General features: G+C 39.8%; 1 protein-coding gene across 50 annotated transcripts in view; it reads left to right on the top strand.

Annotated features, from left to right (window-relative positions):
* MAP4K4 (mitogen-activated protein kinase kinase kinase kinase 4) overlaps positions 1–16,100 on the top strand; it is a 108,107-nt gene that overhangs the window by 10,404 nt on the left and 81,603 nt on the right. The gene's annotated exons all lie outside the window — the stretch shown is intronic.

Here is a 16,100-nt window from a genome sequence, read left to right as displayed (position 1 = left end):
AGCAAATTCTGCATAACCTAAATTGCCAGTTTTAAAATATAGGCCCTGGGAGCACCTGGGTGGCTCAGTTGGTTAAGTGTCCTACTCTTGATTTCTGCTCAGGTCATGATCTTACATGTAGTTTGTGAGATCGAGCCCTGTGTTGGGTTCTGTGCTGACAGCGTGGAGCCTGCTTGGGATTTTCTCTTTCTCCCTCTCTCTGCTCTTCCCCACTCATGCTGTCTCTCAGAATAAACAAACATTAAAAACATAAAATATGGACCCTATTCTTTTAAAAATCTCATCTTCCCTCTCCACCATTTTTTTTTGGCGGGGGCGGGGGGAGGGGCGGCTATAAGTGAAAAATCTTGACATCTCCCTTCCTGTTTCCATTCCCAGCAAATTTATTAAAAAAGGTGTGTTGGAGGTTCTCAAGACCATCATCAGGTTTGATGATTCACTAGGAGTACACAGGACTCAGCATGTAGTTTTACCCTCAGTTGCTATTTATAGTACAATGGAAGGACACAAAGCAAAAATAGCAAAGGAAAAAGGTGCATGGGATGAAGTCCAAAGGGAGCCAGGTACAAACTTCCAGGAGTCCTGTCCTGCTAGAATCCTATAGGACATGCTTCATTCCCCCAGCAGTGAGTTGTCATGTGAAGTGTTGTTGCCTGCCAGGGAAGCTCATTACAGACTCAGTACCCACATTTTTTATTCGGAACTGGTCACATAAGCACATCTGTCTGGCATGTACCAAAAATTTCAGACTACAAGCAGGAAAACAGGTGTTCAGCAATAAACTGTATTCTTTATTCAAACCATCTAGGAACAGTGAGCCACTCTTATCAGTTCTAGGAGTGGGGGAAACCCTCCTGAAATCCAAGGGCCAACCTCGCAAGGAGGCCATTCTGGGGATAGTGTTCTCAGGACTTGGGACCAGACTCTTCTGAACTCTGCATTCATTTCTCAGCGTCTCTAATTGGGTGTCTAATAGCCCACACTTAACATATGTCATGTGAGCTCTTACTCTTCCCCCATAAACCTGTCTTACCTGTAGCCTTGCCCTTTTTCATTTGGCATTCCCAGCCTTCTGTTTGCTTGGGCCAAAAAAGCCTTGGAGTCCTTGGTGACTACTCTTCCTGTCATATATACTCACCTCATTTGTTAGGAGATCTGTTAGTGCATCCTTCCTTCAAATGATACCCAGTTTCTGTCAAAATAATCATGGCCATTGGTGGACAGTGGGAGGGAGTGAGCCACAAGTTAATAACTGTTGAATGTAGATTATAGATAGGTACAGGAGAGTTTGTTATCCCGTTTTCTAAACTTTGGTGTATTTGAAACTCATAACAAATTATAACCATCATAAGAAACAATCACACACGTGGACCTGTCTGCTACTACTACCACCACCCCGTCCACCCTTCTTTTCTCAGCATGGCAGCTCGGCGATCCTTTAGAAATGTCTGATTGGAGTCTTTCATTGATTCCTTACTTAGCTCAGAGTAAAAGCCCAGGCTCTCAAAGTGGCCTATAGTATTTTGCTTGATTGGCTCCCTGCCCTGTTCTGTCTCAGACCTCCTCTCCTACTTCCCATTTGCCCTCCTCCAACTATACAAAACTGCTCACTCTTCCTCCACCTGCCAGGGAGCTCCTGCCTAAAGACCTCAACACCTCTCACTTGCTATTGTTTCCTCCCCTAGAATGCCATTCTTTCAAGACTATATGGCCCGCTCCCTTACCTTCCTACTCTTAATGCCTTTATCTTATTCTTAGTTTTCCAGTTCCATACCATATTGTATAACTGGCCTATGTATTATACTTAGTGTATATCAACTGCCTCTATCATTACTCCACTCACCCCTCTCCCCCAGGAACATAAACTCCATGATGACAGGGATCTTTGTTTTTTTTCAGTGATACATAATCCCAAGCACCAATTCAGTGCCTGGCATATAGAAGGCATTTCACGAATGTTCGTTGAATGAACAAATAGTGCCAGTGCTGGGACACATATTAGAAATCTACTAGAGTGCCCCTTCTTTCTTTTTCTGTGTTAAGAACCCAAAGCTCAAAGAAGTTCTGTATAGTTGGTTAATGATTTTGTATGAGTGTGTGTGTGTGTGTGTGTGTGTGTGTGTGTGTGTGTGTTTGAGGATTCTCTGTCTCTCTGTCTCTGCCTCTTCCCAACTTATGCTGTCTCTGTCTCAAAATAAATATATAAAAAACTTTGAAAAATAATAAAAATAAAATAAATAAACATTAAAATGGTAACTTTTTAAGAAAGAACTCCTTAACACCCCCACCTACGTTTTTCTAAATTTAATGCCAATAGATGCTGTCCAGTTTAAATTCTGTTTGTACGTCCTATGTATAAATTCATAGCCTAAACTAAATTGCCCATATAATAAAACTTAGTGGAATTTCTTGTTTTCTTACTCTGTTAATGTCCGGTGAAATCTATGGTAAGAACATACAGTGTCTTAAGTTGCTATGACAATGAAAGAGCTTTTAGAATAAAAGCTTTAATTGTTCAATTGGAGAAACCTCACTGCTTCCCCTCCCCTCAGCTTTATACCCTGAAGAAAGAGAGTGAGAAATCTCTAGTGACAGAATTCCCTATCTTCTAATTATTCTGACTTTTGTACTAACTATAGAAAAGAGTGTTGACTTCAGTGGGAATTATCTAAAGCAAGATTAGAGAGACAGCTATTTGATCGGCTAAGTTTTTAGCATCCACATCTGCAATATTGTGGGTGCATTACTAATCCATACATACATGGCCCTGAAACAGTGGAAGAAGCTAGGCTCTCTCTACTCCAAGGTGGGAAAACTCCTTTGACAAAAGAGCAGACCCTGAAAGAGCAGCCTTTCTTCCTATTATTCCCCATGCCATCTCAGCTGTGCCACAGATGGGACTCAATCCCCTGGATTTTTAACTCTATATGCTGATGTGCCATGACGAAGCCTAAATTATATTATAACTATAATCCTGCCTCAAAGCTTGTGTTTGTTTTAATTGTTCATTTTTACAGATTCAAATTTGTCCCTTTGAACCTTGGGCATTATGTTTGTTCGGTGTATGTTAGAGGTTTTCAGTGATCTTTAGGATCATCATAATCATTCAGCTTCTATTCAAAAACCATGGTGAGGTGAAGGAAATTGATGTGCTGGCTCCTCTCCCTAGTACTCACTGCTGCTAATTGGTCTCCCACTCTGATGCAGAGTACAAGCCCTGACTAGGCGGAAACCTGCCTCTTAACCCAGAGTGCTACTGTGATCTGTGATCTGATGGTTGTCACGGTGTCTGGAGGCTCTGAAGTCCAGTAGGCTTTTCTCCTGGCCTGGGAACCCCATGCCAGTTTTCCTTTATCTTGTTTCTTTTATATCTAGACATTCTCAGATACCTTTTTTTCCCTTTGTCCTTAATATATATACCTGTGCTGTAGCAATGTATTTTCAGGTTTGGAAAGGTTTGGAAGAAGCCACTTCTCAAGGGTAACTGTGTCTACTTGCATTTGTCTGTATGTGAAGTATAACGTGAATACAGAAAAAGGCATACGTTATAAGTTTAGTGAATTTCCAAAAAGTGAACACTTCCACTCATGAGCCAGCAACTGGATCAAGAAACCGAACAGTGCCAGCTCCCCAGGAGTGCCCCTTGTGCCCCTTAATTCCTCCCCAGAAGTATAACCACTATCCTGATTTCTAACACGAAAGATTATTTTTGCTTGTGTTTGTACTTGGTATAAACGGAACCATACGGTACAGTTATGTCTGGCATCTTTCGCTTTATGTTTGTGAGATCCATTTATTTTGCTGCATAGGGAGATAGTTTTATTTATTTTCATTTCTTTTATTATTCCAGTGTGTCCCACTAGTTTTTAAATGAATACATCACATCTCTCCATTTGGGTTGTAGAGCTGGCCATGCAGCCTAGCACCATCTTGCACATAGTAGGTGTTGAATTGACTTGGTGCAGAAATAGAAGGAAATTTACCCAGTGTAGGACCTTCTCCTTTAATAGATAGATGCTGAGGTCCGTATTATGGGGAAAACTGTCACTTCTTTATTTCTCATGTTTGGACATGATTAAATATTTGACCTCTACTGATTTAATATTATTTGTTTAACTAGTTGCAAGAGTCATGAGAAAGAGTGGATAATGTGCTAACTTTTGATGACTGCAAAGAAAGTTATGACTTAGGAACTTTCAGAACTCCTGTCTTCACTAGAGTCAGAATTTTTTCCACTGTCACAAGTCTTCAGCAGAGTTTTCTCTACGGCACCCTTGGGGATTCTTATTTGGCTTGAGTCTTTGAAGTGATGTCATATTGCTCTTGAGTCTTCATCCTGTTTGTGAGGCTTGTTAGCTTTTCTGCTGACCTTGCTGTTTGGAACATGTCCTCCTTGCCTCCTCTAAGGTGGTGGAGGTTTGGGGTGAAATAAAGATAGGGAGGTGAAACCCAACATAAAATTCCAAGCAAGCCTGTGTTCTTGTCCCACCCTATCCTGCCCAGCACCCTCCCTACCTTGGTTCCTCACATATCTTCAGGTGAGAAATCTCTCAGGCTCTATTCATTCTCATTTCTACAGGACAAGGATGGTTTAAAATCCACAAAGTCTTCGGTGTGACATTCTGTCATAACTAAGAGAGCAGCAGTAACAGTAGTAACTGTTAGAATGAGGGAATGTGTCATTATGTGGTATTTCCTGATGGTGAATCACCTTCCCATGAGCCCCCAAATGAGAGGAGGTGTGCATTTGAGAAAAGAGTGGATGAACACTTGTTTGTCGCTGTTTCACTTTTAATGCTCTTGGGCTACATCGAGTCTCCTCTCACTTTTGTTCACTTATTGAAGATGCTGGATTTTTTTCCTTTCTGAGGCTAGAACTAAAGAAGATTCCCTGGTTATTTGTTCTTCCTTAAGTTGTTTAGAAAGAAGATGTTTTTGTTCAAAGGGGAAAGGAAGAAGAAGGTTGTTAAGACAAAGGAGATTAAAATTTGGAATGGCAGTGTGAAGCAGCAGCCTCTCTGGGTCTTTGTGAGAACCGTGGTCATACTGGACCTGGTTCCTCTGTGTGACTTAGTACATTGGAGTGCTATTGCTCACACAGTTCCAGCGGCCTTTTCTTATGTTTTCCCTTCCACCTTCTTTAGCCTAACATGGCACTTCTTTATGATAGCTTGAGTAAGTAGACTAACAGTGTGTCTTGCTATATTTGTATAAGTGCCTTCTAATGGTACCGTGGTTCATAGGGTGTGTGTGTGTGTGTGTGTGTGTGTGTGTGTGTGTGTGTGTGTAGGGTGACTGTCATGATCCTTTAGTCCAGAGACAAAAGGGTCAGGAAAGTGGTAACATTTGTGGTCAAAGATGCATCTTCATAGTGAAGTCCAGGAAAGTGAATTGTTACTTTCAAGATAAGCCCCTTGCCTTACTAGTGATTATAGGTTCTAGTTCTTTTCCTCTGTGTGTTTTCATTTTCTGCATGAGGAGGATGGGGAGTAGCTGCCCATTTCTCCTCACTTTGCTAATAGAGTTGGAGAGAATTCGAGATGAGTGCTGTATGGTGTTGGTGAAGTGTGTGTAGGGGTTGTGGCCTGGGAGCTAGCTCATGGAGGGAGGTTGCTGGCTTCTGCAGACAGACACAGGGACTCTGCATCTTCCTCTTAACCCATGGAGACCGTGGCTGTGGCCACCGCTGTGGTTTGGATACCGCAAAACTTATAGCTGATGTTGCTTCAGGTAAAGCTGAGGTCATTACAGACGGTGAATGTTTTCTCAACTACTCTTGTCATGTTAGCTTAGAAGTTCAAGGTTTTTGGGGCCTTTTTGTTTTACTGCTAATTCTTATCTTCTCGATGGAAAGAAAGTGAAAATTTATCCTCCTCTTCCTCTAAGAAAGGTTTAGCTCACTGACAGTGGTATATGTTTATATTTATTATGTTATAATTTTATAATAACATTTATTATAAGTTACATGTATTTGTGGTGTGTTAATTATAGCTCAATAAAACAGTAGGAACAAAAAGTTAAAGTGACTTCTGGAGTATTTTTGTTTTTTTATTTATGAAATATAGATAATCTAGGGAGAAAATACAGAGAAATAAAAGATGAAAAAGCATTTCATAATTCTGTCACCTTGGCTTAATTACTGTTAACATGTTAGTGTATATTTTTCTGTTTTCATATATTCTAGATACATATGTGCCTGTACATATAAAATTATCTTTTACATGATAAAATAGCCTTTTTTTCTAACATTAAAAGTCATGTACTTATTTAGAAAGTTGAAAGATGGAAAACCTTTTTTCCTTACTCTGCCCTCTTCTCTCTACCGCTACCCCCCCCCCCCCCCCAAGATAAGTGTAGTTGACTGGTGTGTTTCCAATCTTTTGCAGATTAAAGCTATTTCTTATTGCTGCTAATCACTTAAGGAACTCCCCATTGAACATGTGTGTTTATTTATATGGCTGCATTTAGTTTAAAAATAAGTTCAGATTTATTTTAAGCTTTTTCCTAAATAATTTAGATCAATGCTTTAGTCTTATGTAGTCTCAAACATAAACTTCGTATAGATTTTTTTAAGTCACTACCTCACAATACACTTGTACCTTTAAGCTTGTTAATGTTGTGTATATACTCTTTATATTCATGTAGTGGTTACTTCTGTCCATATACTTTGTTTGGACAGTGTAGTCTTTAGCTTGTAAAATATTACAGGGCAGGCTAGTTTAAGTAATTTCATAATACTGTGTGACTGGAAACACTTTTTACTTTTAGTTGTTTTTCTATTTGGCCTATAAGATCTTGAAAGGCGGGCACTAATTGCTACTGTACAACATGGTTACTTAATCTTAATACATTTTCTGCTTCTTAAATGACAGGGTATTTGACATTATTATTTTAGCTCATCTGAAAATAAGGAAAACTGGAATTAGGGAAAGGAAGCAGTATATAACCTAGGAGAAGCCTGATGACTGTTTGAAACTAACGTACTGTTTTAAATATCTTTGATAGATTCTGTGTATTTCTACTGATACTTGGTTCAAATTTTCCATCAGTTGCTTAATTGAGGTAGTTCATTCTCAGTATTTGTTTACATATTATCTTCAGCATCTGTTGCTTCATTTGTATGGAAGGCAAGATAGCCGGCTGCCAGCCCGTCTCTAAGCTGGACTGTGACCTCATGTCTGTGATCGATGGACACAGCTGTGGGGTTTCCATGTGTGCTTGGCAGCACCAGCACCAGAAACATCTGGTCTAAGAATGTAGTTCTCTTCTCCTGCAACCTTATGGAAATTATTTGGTGCATAGTGGAATAATGCCAAGCATCCTTACTCGATATAGAAGTCACAAGGGACTCAAGAGCCCAAGATGGTGTTCTTTGCAGACTTGAAGATATTGAATTGAAAGTATTATTGAGTATGTACCTATAAATCACTTAGTCCAGTGCCGATGCATACGTGCTGCTTTTCTTCATTCTAAGTTTAAGAAATTTTTGTTTTGGTATAACAGGTAGCAAAAACAGCAGTGAAGGCTTTGGCCTAACAGAGTGAATTAGTTTGATTCAAATCCCACAAGAATTGCTGTGTCTGAGATGCATTTCTTAGCAGCTCCTATACATTTTTAGTGAGGCTATTTAAGGAAGATTACAACCGCTGTGAGGTTTTTCCTTTATATAGGTATTAAATGTGTGTATTGTTTATATTTATCTTATATATTATTACATTTATACATACTATAGTTCATTTACATAATTAGTGTGTAATCAGTTAACCTCATTAGCTCTTGCATTGGCCCTTCTGGGGAAGTCTTTTGTCAAGATTGGCACTTGTTTTTATAATATCTGAAGAGGTCAGAATACCGTTTTGAAAACATGAAGCTCTCCAGAATTTACTTATTATATCTCTAAGATTTTATGATTTTTTTTTCTCCCAAGGAATTAAGCATATCATTATCTTTAGTTAAAATTAACCACTGAGGGCAACTGAGCTCTGTATAGCAAGCCTCAAATTAACCCCTTGTTTACTTTGGACTCTTAAGTCAAGAAACATTTCTTTTTCTTAGAGAACCTTTAATTTTAAAGTCAGTTTGTCCCCCACTCTGTATCTGTGCTTGGCTAGATAAACAGACCAACCTAATTAATTCTGCAAACAGAGGCTACAATGCTCTTTTTGTGTCAGTTTTTAGCTCAAGACTTAAGTATTCAGTAGAAAGACTAACTATTGAATATGCACCAGTGTGTAAACATCCGTGCACAGTGAACGAGCACTGTTGATGAATTCAGATATGAAGTTGCCAATTTATACTAAACCTGACAGGAAAAGAGAATTTTCTTGATTTCTCTTACAGATTTTGTTTTATCAGTAACTTAATCTAGGCTCAGAGAATGGGAAAATAGTTTTGCTGGTGAGTGTTGTTACTTCATTCTGTATATTAGTGATTCCTCTTGTCTGGATTTCTTTTAAACTGGCTTCCCAACACCCTTAGCTCTGTAATATCTGCCCACATGCACCCGGGAGATCTCTTCTCACCTCCAGGGCAACTGGTTGCCCTTTCCTGACTCCTGTCACTAGCCTACAATTTCTGTGTCTTACCCTGCTCTCTCCCTTTCCAGTGCCTGCACAGTGTCTGTTTTGAAGTGAACCTTCAACATGCTGATTGAATACATTGGTACCAATGGATGTGCATAGATAGGGATGTGGTTCTTGCTAAAAGGCTGTCAAAGTGACATAGCAACTTCCTGGCCTTCCATTTTTTTGGGTTATTGGTAGATGGTAAATTTAGCACTTTATATTGCTGGTTAGGGGTGGATGAATTGGGCAGGTTCCAACATGGTAATATCGTTCTTTGTTCTTATGAGTTTGGTTTGGTGAGCAAACAGCCTTTCAGGGTCTTCACTGGAGAAATTTATTTGGACATGTAACTAACTGGTTTGTATTTTGATCTCTGTAAATCAGTATTTCCTCTCAGAGGGGATGCCATTTTGGGTACTTTGTGTGATCTGATGGTGATGATTTACTTTCTTTTGTTCCTTTGTGCAGAAATCCAGCACGCACGTACACACACACACACACACACACACACACACACACGCATACCCACCTTATCTCAGGGGTAGGCATGGGGTAATTGGTGGTCCTTTTTCTTGCCCTAAGTGAGAGTTCTAGTTTTAAATGGTTACTCTGACTTGGCCAGCCTGACTTGGGAGGCTCCACACAAACACCATGTGTTTTGCTTCTGTGGCATTCAGAATACAGGGAGCAGATGATCCTAAGAAAGGGAGGACTGCCATGTTCTTTAGGGAGTGGCACTGTTTGACTTTTGTCAGAGAGCATCTGGAGTGTCCTCAGGCCTTCCTCTCAGATCTCTTTTCCAGTGACTCCAGCCTGTATCTTAATTTTTCACTGTGTTTGTGGGTGTGTGTTATAGAAGGAGGGAAATGGATTAAGGAACATGATCTCAAGTTAATGAGCTATCTTTAGACCAAAATGACTTAACACAGTTTTGTGAGATACATACATAGTAGATTGCTTTAAAGTTCTGTATAAGGTGATTATAACAAAAAGTTTGCTATTCACTTATCTTTCTGGTATTCTAAAAAACAAAATCTGCACTTTTTCCTTTGCTTTAAATAATTGCTGTACAGCTGGCTTGCTGCCGGTTGGGGTGGTGGAGGGATACATGAGGTGAGAGGAGCAAGGTTAAGGTAGGATATGAACTTATGTCTTCAGAATTGATATTGAGAGTTTATTTTGGTTGGGCTGTTTAAATTGGATTACTTTAATCCTGTATTATTGCCTTCCACCCTATACTTAAGGATTTTTTTCCTGGAAAACACTTTTTATTCCTATATGCATGTAAAATTTGCATTTTAAATAATCCTGTGATCTTTTAAGATCACATTTAAAGAAAGATTTTTGATAGAATACAAACACTCCATATCAGCAATAATATGTATTGTGTTCAGAACATGTCTTAGAATGAAAATACTTGAAGTTGAGGCAGATTGAAGTGCCAGTGGTAGTTGTAACATTCCTTAAGACTTGGGATACATTGATTAAAACTCAATCTCAGAACAAATCACCTGATTTCTGGTTGATATCATATATTGAAGATAATTGGTTATCCATTCCCTTTAGTCTTTTCGGAATCTGGATTTTTTGTATCTTTCCATGTTTTTCCAAGAGGAGCACCTGCAGTTTAACACTGTATTCTTATATGAACAGAGGTAACAGCATCTGTAGTTCAGGAAACATGGTGCTAATCATTCTTTAGCACTAGACCTAATTTAACGATAGCAATCAGAAAGAAAATAGGCTACAGTGGTGTTCACTGTTTTGGTGGCTGGTTCTTGGTTTAGGTGATGGCTGGCACCCTTGCCTAGACCCTTTTAGCCCATCACAGCAGTGAGTCAGTAAGCCAGGCGAAGTGTGTGCTATTGATTGTCCACCTGCCTGCAGCCAGAGGGCAGGTGATGCCAGAGATTCGTGTAGTTTGAGTTCACCTGGGCTACTTCTTTTACCTCCTACTACTTCCTACTTAGTTTAGGAATGCTTTTTGTTTAGAATTGTATTAAATGTTCTCTATTTATAAAGCAAAAGATAATTATAGTTTATTTCCCAAACATAATATTTGAGTATCTACTATGTGCTAGGCACCATGATAGTCTTTGCATGTTACTGATGTTTTCATTCACTCATCCTGGCTTGTGACTCACTGGCCAAGAATGGATTAGGGTTTCCTCCACTTACACATAAAGACACTGAGGCTCTGGGGTTGTGCTCGTGCGCTCGCTCTCTCTCTCTCTCTCTCTCTTTCTTTTAAGATCAACTGTCTTACCCACATATTCAGTGTGACAGGCACTGTCAGGGTACAGAGATGAACAAGATAGAGTCCCTGTCTTTGGAGCTTGTGTTCTCATAGAGAAGGTAGGTTTTAAACTAATCACTGTGGGGCGGTGAGTGCTATGGAAAGCAATTATCTGTCTCTAGAGCATGTGTTTCTTATGGTACTTAATGTTTTCATTGCTTTTTCTGGATTCTTCTGGAGCTCGAGACTTGCATTTGGCAGGGCTTTGGGGCAGAACTAGAGTGAGGCTTTTGAAGAGAATGGGCTTTCTCCAGCTGGGAGACTTGGGGACACTTTTTGATGAATTTCCGTGGCTATTATAGTGGGCTCTTTTGGAATATACTGGTGTTTGGTTCAGAGTAAAACTTCCCTGTAGGGTTTTATTAAGTGATGTGAGGTCAGTTTGTATATCTAGCACAGTGCAGATGGTGGCACTGTGGAATCAGATCTCCCACTTCATGGACTTTGCCACTGGCTTAGAGAAGGGTATGAATGGAAATGGACTGAGGCAAGATTTTCTTTAAATGTCCCCCTTTCCTGTTGGGACTTTGAAGCTTCTGATTCCATATTCTCATTTTCTCTCTTCACATAATTTGGTGTGTTTTCTAAAAAGTTGGGAGGGAGAGACACTTTAAATGGTTTTCCTAGTTGGAACTGAAAAATGAGGAGGTGAGTTTTAATTACTGAAGTCATTATTTCTGGTGCCATTCTGTAGCTTTTCTCTGCTCCACAGTAGTGAGAAATGATCACATAGATTTAAGAAGTTTTGAGATGTGTTGGAATGGTCTCCATGTACATGGTAAGTCCCACCTTACCCAGAATGTGAGTGGATGTGGTATGCTATTCCCAAATGAATGATCGTACCTGAATTGTCACCTAAAAGCTCTTAAATGGGTGATGTCCCTCAGCAGTTAGAATATCTTGATTCTGTTTTCTGTTTTGCCCAAAGATATGTGGAACTTAGTCATTGTCTTCTTGAATCACTTCTATGGTAAGCATCTTTGAATACTTAGAGCTAAGGGAATGGTTCTTCCTATGTGGTTTCCACGAGGATCTTCCAGAGGTGTGAGAAATACGTGTCAGAGGGTCTCTCAATTGTATTTGAATGGAAACTACCCTTTCAGAACAAAGAGGGAAGTCCCTTTGCAGATGTGCACATTATTCATAATGAAGGGAATTGTTTGAAAATAACAAAATGGTAACATACACACCTTTGAACTGAAGCTTATTTCCTTGTTGCCATAATTGGCACAATCTAGCTATTTTCTGTTATTCAGCAAGCTCCAAGAGTTATTTTGAAGGCACCACTGATTTTAACAACATGACCTTTGAAAGACAGTTTACCAAGGGTAGATTTTTACTTTTCTCTACATGATCATTGTTTGATTTCTTCTTTGTTCTTTTTTCACTCACCTACAGTGGTGTACCGTGAAATATGTCAGGGTAAGGAAGCTGGAATTAGGATAGTTTATGAAGGGGCCAGGAGGGGAGACAGAAAAAGTGAGGAGAAGAGTAAGATGAAACCATGAGACATACCAAAAATCTTTACTTGGCCATTGATATCCTCAAGACCAAATTAGAAACTTACTGAGCTGTTTAAATACCGACCATACACCCTCCCTACTCTAGCAGTGAGCACTTCTCCAAGAATGTTCTATAGAATACTTACTTCCGTCTGGCAATTTCTGTGCTTTTGATTAAGGCATAAACTAATAGCTTGCTTATAGAAATTGAGATCAAACAAAAATTGTTTTAATCTTACCAAAGTAGAGTGATTTTGCACATTCATTTTATTCAAGATTTTTCCCATGTGTGATTAAATTTTCAAGGTCTCATGATTATATTCTTCCAGTGGGGGGGAAATGGGAACAGATAGATGTCTGTATGATGTGTAGGGGCTTTTATTCTGCCACCCTGGTTTAGGAATTGAGACATCTGTAAATCCAAGTTGTTGCTTTCTAAATGCACTAGATTCTAATTTAATAGACCATAAAAAACAAGCTGTCTCACATTCCTTCACAGACAGATGCCCAAAAGGCATCACTGTTACTCGCTACAGTGAGGTGTAGGTAGTAGGTAGTTTACTGGTTTTGTCTGCTAATTCTATCATTGGTGTCAGTTCTGGAGTCATTTCAGTTGACCCCTCCACTCACCATGGGCATTTGTGCTGTTTCTTTGCATGGCTGGTAATTTTTAGTTGGATGTCAAACATGTGATTTTTACCTTATTGGGTATTGGATATTTTATATTCCCATATTATTGAGTTTCGTTCTGTGATACAGTTATTTACTTGAAAGCAGTTTGATCCTTTTTAGATTTTTTTGTTGGGATCAGATCAGCATTTAGTTTGGGCCTGATTTTGCCCTGCCATTGAGGCAGGAGCCTCTTGAATGTTGTACCCAAATTCCGGTGAATGGTGAGCTCTCCCAGTCTGGCCAGTGGCAACAGGTATTATTCTCTGTTCTTGTGAGCACTGTGTTCTGTTCCCCCTGGTGCTTTGGGAGGTTCTCTTTCTAACGACAAGGATGTGTTGAGCAGTGCTCTGCTGAACACTGAAGGGGAACTCTCAGGTCTCCAGAGCCTGTTTGCGTTCTCTGTGCAGCAAGCTCTCTCTCCTCTCTGGTCTTTGTCCTATCAACTCCCCAGCCTCTCAACTCAGAGAATTGTCTGGGCTCTGATTGGATTTCTTCTTCCTATGCCAAAGCCTGGAATCTCTCTCAAGGTAGTAAGCTGGGACAATTACAAAGCTTTCCTGATGTTTCCCATCTCCCCAGGGTCACTGTCCTTCAATCTCTGATGTCCAGTGCCTTAAAACTTCTTCATATGTTTTGTCTAATTGTAGTTGTTCAATGGGAGAGTAAATCTGGTCCTTGATAATCCATTTTGGCCAGGAGCAGAAATCCCCATCATTCCTTTTAACTGCAGACATTTTTCAGAGCTCAGCCTTTATGTGACTCACCATGTCAGATATGAAGCAGGAGCCTTTGTGCTTGTGAGTACACAGATGGATCCAGTAGGAAATGCACAAACATGTACCACTTTGCAAACCCGTACCTTCTTCAGAGCTGTGCCCCTTGTTGGCATTCATTACTTGGGCCTGATTTTAGGGTTTTAAGCAAGACTCTATTCAGTGTGCACAGTATTCTATTCTTTTCTGGCTTGCACTGTGGGAAGCTTCATGGAGTTTGCCACTGGCTTAGTTAGAGAAGGGTATGAATGGACCCAGGTAAGATTCTCTTTTAAGCGATCCTTTGGCAGGTCAGAAAGGTGAAGATAGTATGATGGTTGATGGACTCCATTCGCCTTCTCCTTTGCTCTAGGAAAAACTTAAGCTTGGAAATTCTCAATCTCAAGAAGTTATGGGTCTGGATTGGTACCATCATGGAAGGCAAATTAATCAGCAAGGTTCTGGTACTTCAGGCTCCCATCGATTTCTTCTCACAGCTGACAATTGGTGGAAGCAGCCCAAGCAGGGAGATTGGCGGTGATTCTAGAACAGCATGGAAGGGGTAAGGACCCTTATTCCAGAGAGACAGAGGGACTAGGCCATGTGAATTGCCAGAAACAAACTCACTTTGGATTCTTAGGGAGCTGTCTCCTCTAACCTAAACTCTTAACTTTGCTTTTACTAATTAGGAAAATAGTACATGTCAATTATAGAAAATTAAGTCAGTTTAAAGAAGAAAATATCTATAATCCAGAGTTAATCTTTGATAACATTTCTTTTTTCCTTGGTATATACTCATTAAAACGTATGTAGTTATCGCAATATACTTGTGTTGAGAATGGCAAAAGTTGCTGTGAAAAACGTATTTTGTTTCTGAGTATTTGGGATTACTTATCTCTTCTTGGTCTCAGTAAAACTGCAAGTTTAATTATGTATGGGGGAAGAAATCTTTCTTTCTGCCCTTCTAGGTTCTTGACCAGGGCCCCAGTAACATAAGATAGATTAGCGAGAAAGAAACAGAAGTCTATTAATATGTATTTCATATATATGTGGGAGCCTTTGCAAGAAAAATGAAGACTCAGAGAAATTGCAAAACCCAAATACTTTCATACTTGTTGAACACAGAGACTGTAGTGGAAAAGTAAATAAAATATATGGGGAGGCTAAAGGAAGATAAGAGATACGTTAACAAGGTTTGCTTGTACAGAATTCTCTTGGCCTCAACTCCCTGTCTCTGGTGATGAGAATGTTTTTTTTTTTTCCATTTGGTATAGGAAGGACATCTTTCGCATGGGAGTTTTATCTCTGGCTTTCAGGAAGAAATGGGGGAGGTCAGCATGCCCTTCTTATACCTGCTGTTTTTTTTTTTAAGTGCCTTTAGCTCAGAATAACCATTCTGTCTAAAAGCATATTTGGGGGTGACATATTCTGGTTTCCTTCAATTACCATCAAGTGGTTGGGGGATTTTATTTTGGCCACACACTTACCTAGCAGATTGGTTTTCCATTTCAGTCAGTGTCTAGGTTTCAGGTCCTGCTTTATGAAGGTTGACATACTTTAGGGTCCCCAACAGCAGGTATTCCAATTGTGTGTATATCTGTGTGTGTGTAAATAACTCCCTTATGAAGGAAGAAAATGGATGGATTCTGAAATCAAGTGCTAAGGCACTTGTATCCATGGTGTTATGTCCTGTAGATTGGGGCTTGAAGGCAACTATTAGGACTTCTGGTTGTCGATGTCAGGAAATGTTAGAAAGCTATAATAGTTTCATTTAGATCCGAGAGGAATAATGATCTGTTTTATTTGACTTTATTCCTTAAGCAAGGATCATCCTGTTCATTTGCCATGTTGTCCTTTTTGGTTGGAGGTTATCACAGAGATGTGTTTTGGCTTCCTTGTGGTTCTTGGCATCAATCATGGAAGCATCCGTCTCCCAAGGTTGTTCATGGGGAGGAAAACGGAGTGAAGTTTATTCACCATCCTACATCATCTTGTCACAGCCTCCAGTTTTCCCCCATCACTCACCCCACCAGGTCCATCCAGGTGAATGGTGCTGTTTAATTCTCTTCTTTACCACATACTTCTAGATCTCAGTTGAGTGATAAAATCTCATCAAAATACAGCAAATAATGTGGCCTGGCAGACTTTGTACAAGACAGAGGAGCTAAAGGGCTCTGTGAGGACTTTGTTGTGTCTAGTAAAATTTCTGTATGGTGCCTATAGACAGAAAAGACAGAGCAGGTTAAGGGCTTCAGGGCCATTCCCTTTGACTTTGGAGTCTCAGAAGAAGTTCAGCAATAAAACTAGAGAGTGT

This window comes from Panthera uncia, assembly GCF_023721935.1.
Source record: "Panthera uncia isolate 11264 chromosome A3 unlocalized genomic scaffold, Puncia_PCG_1.0 HiC_scaffold_11, whole genome shotgun sequence".
Lineage (NCBI taxonomy): Eukaryota > Metazoa > Chordata > Mammalia > Carnivora > Felidae > Panthera > Panthera uncia.
The sequence above is the reverse complement of the archived record's forward strand: the minus strand, read 5'-3'. Positions and strand labels throughout refer to the sequence as shown.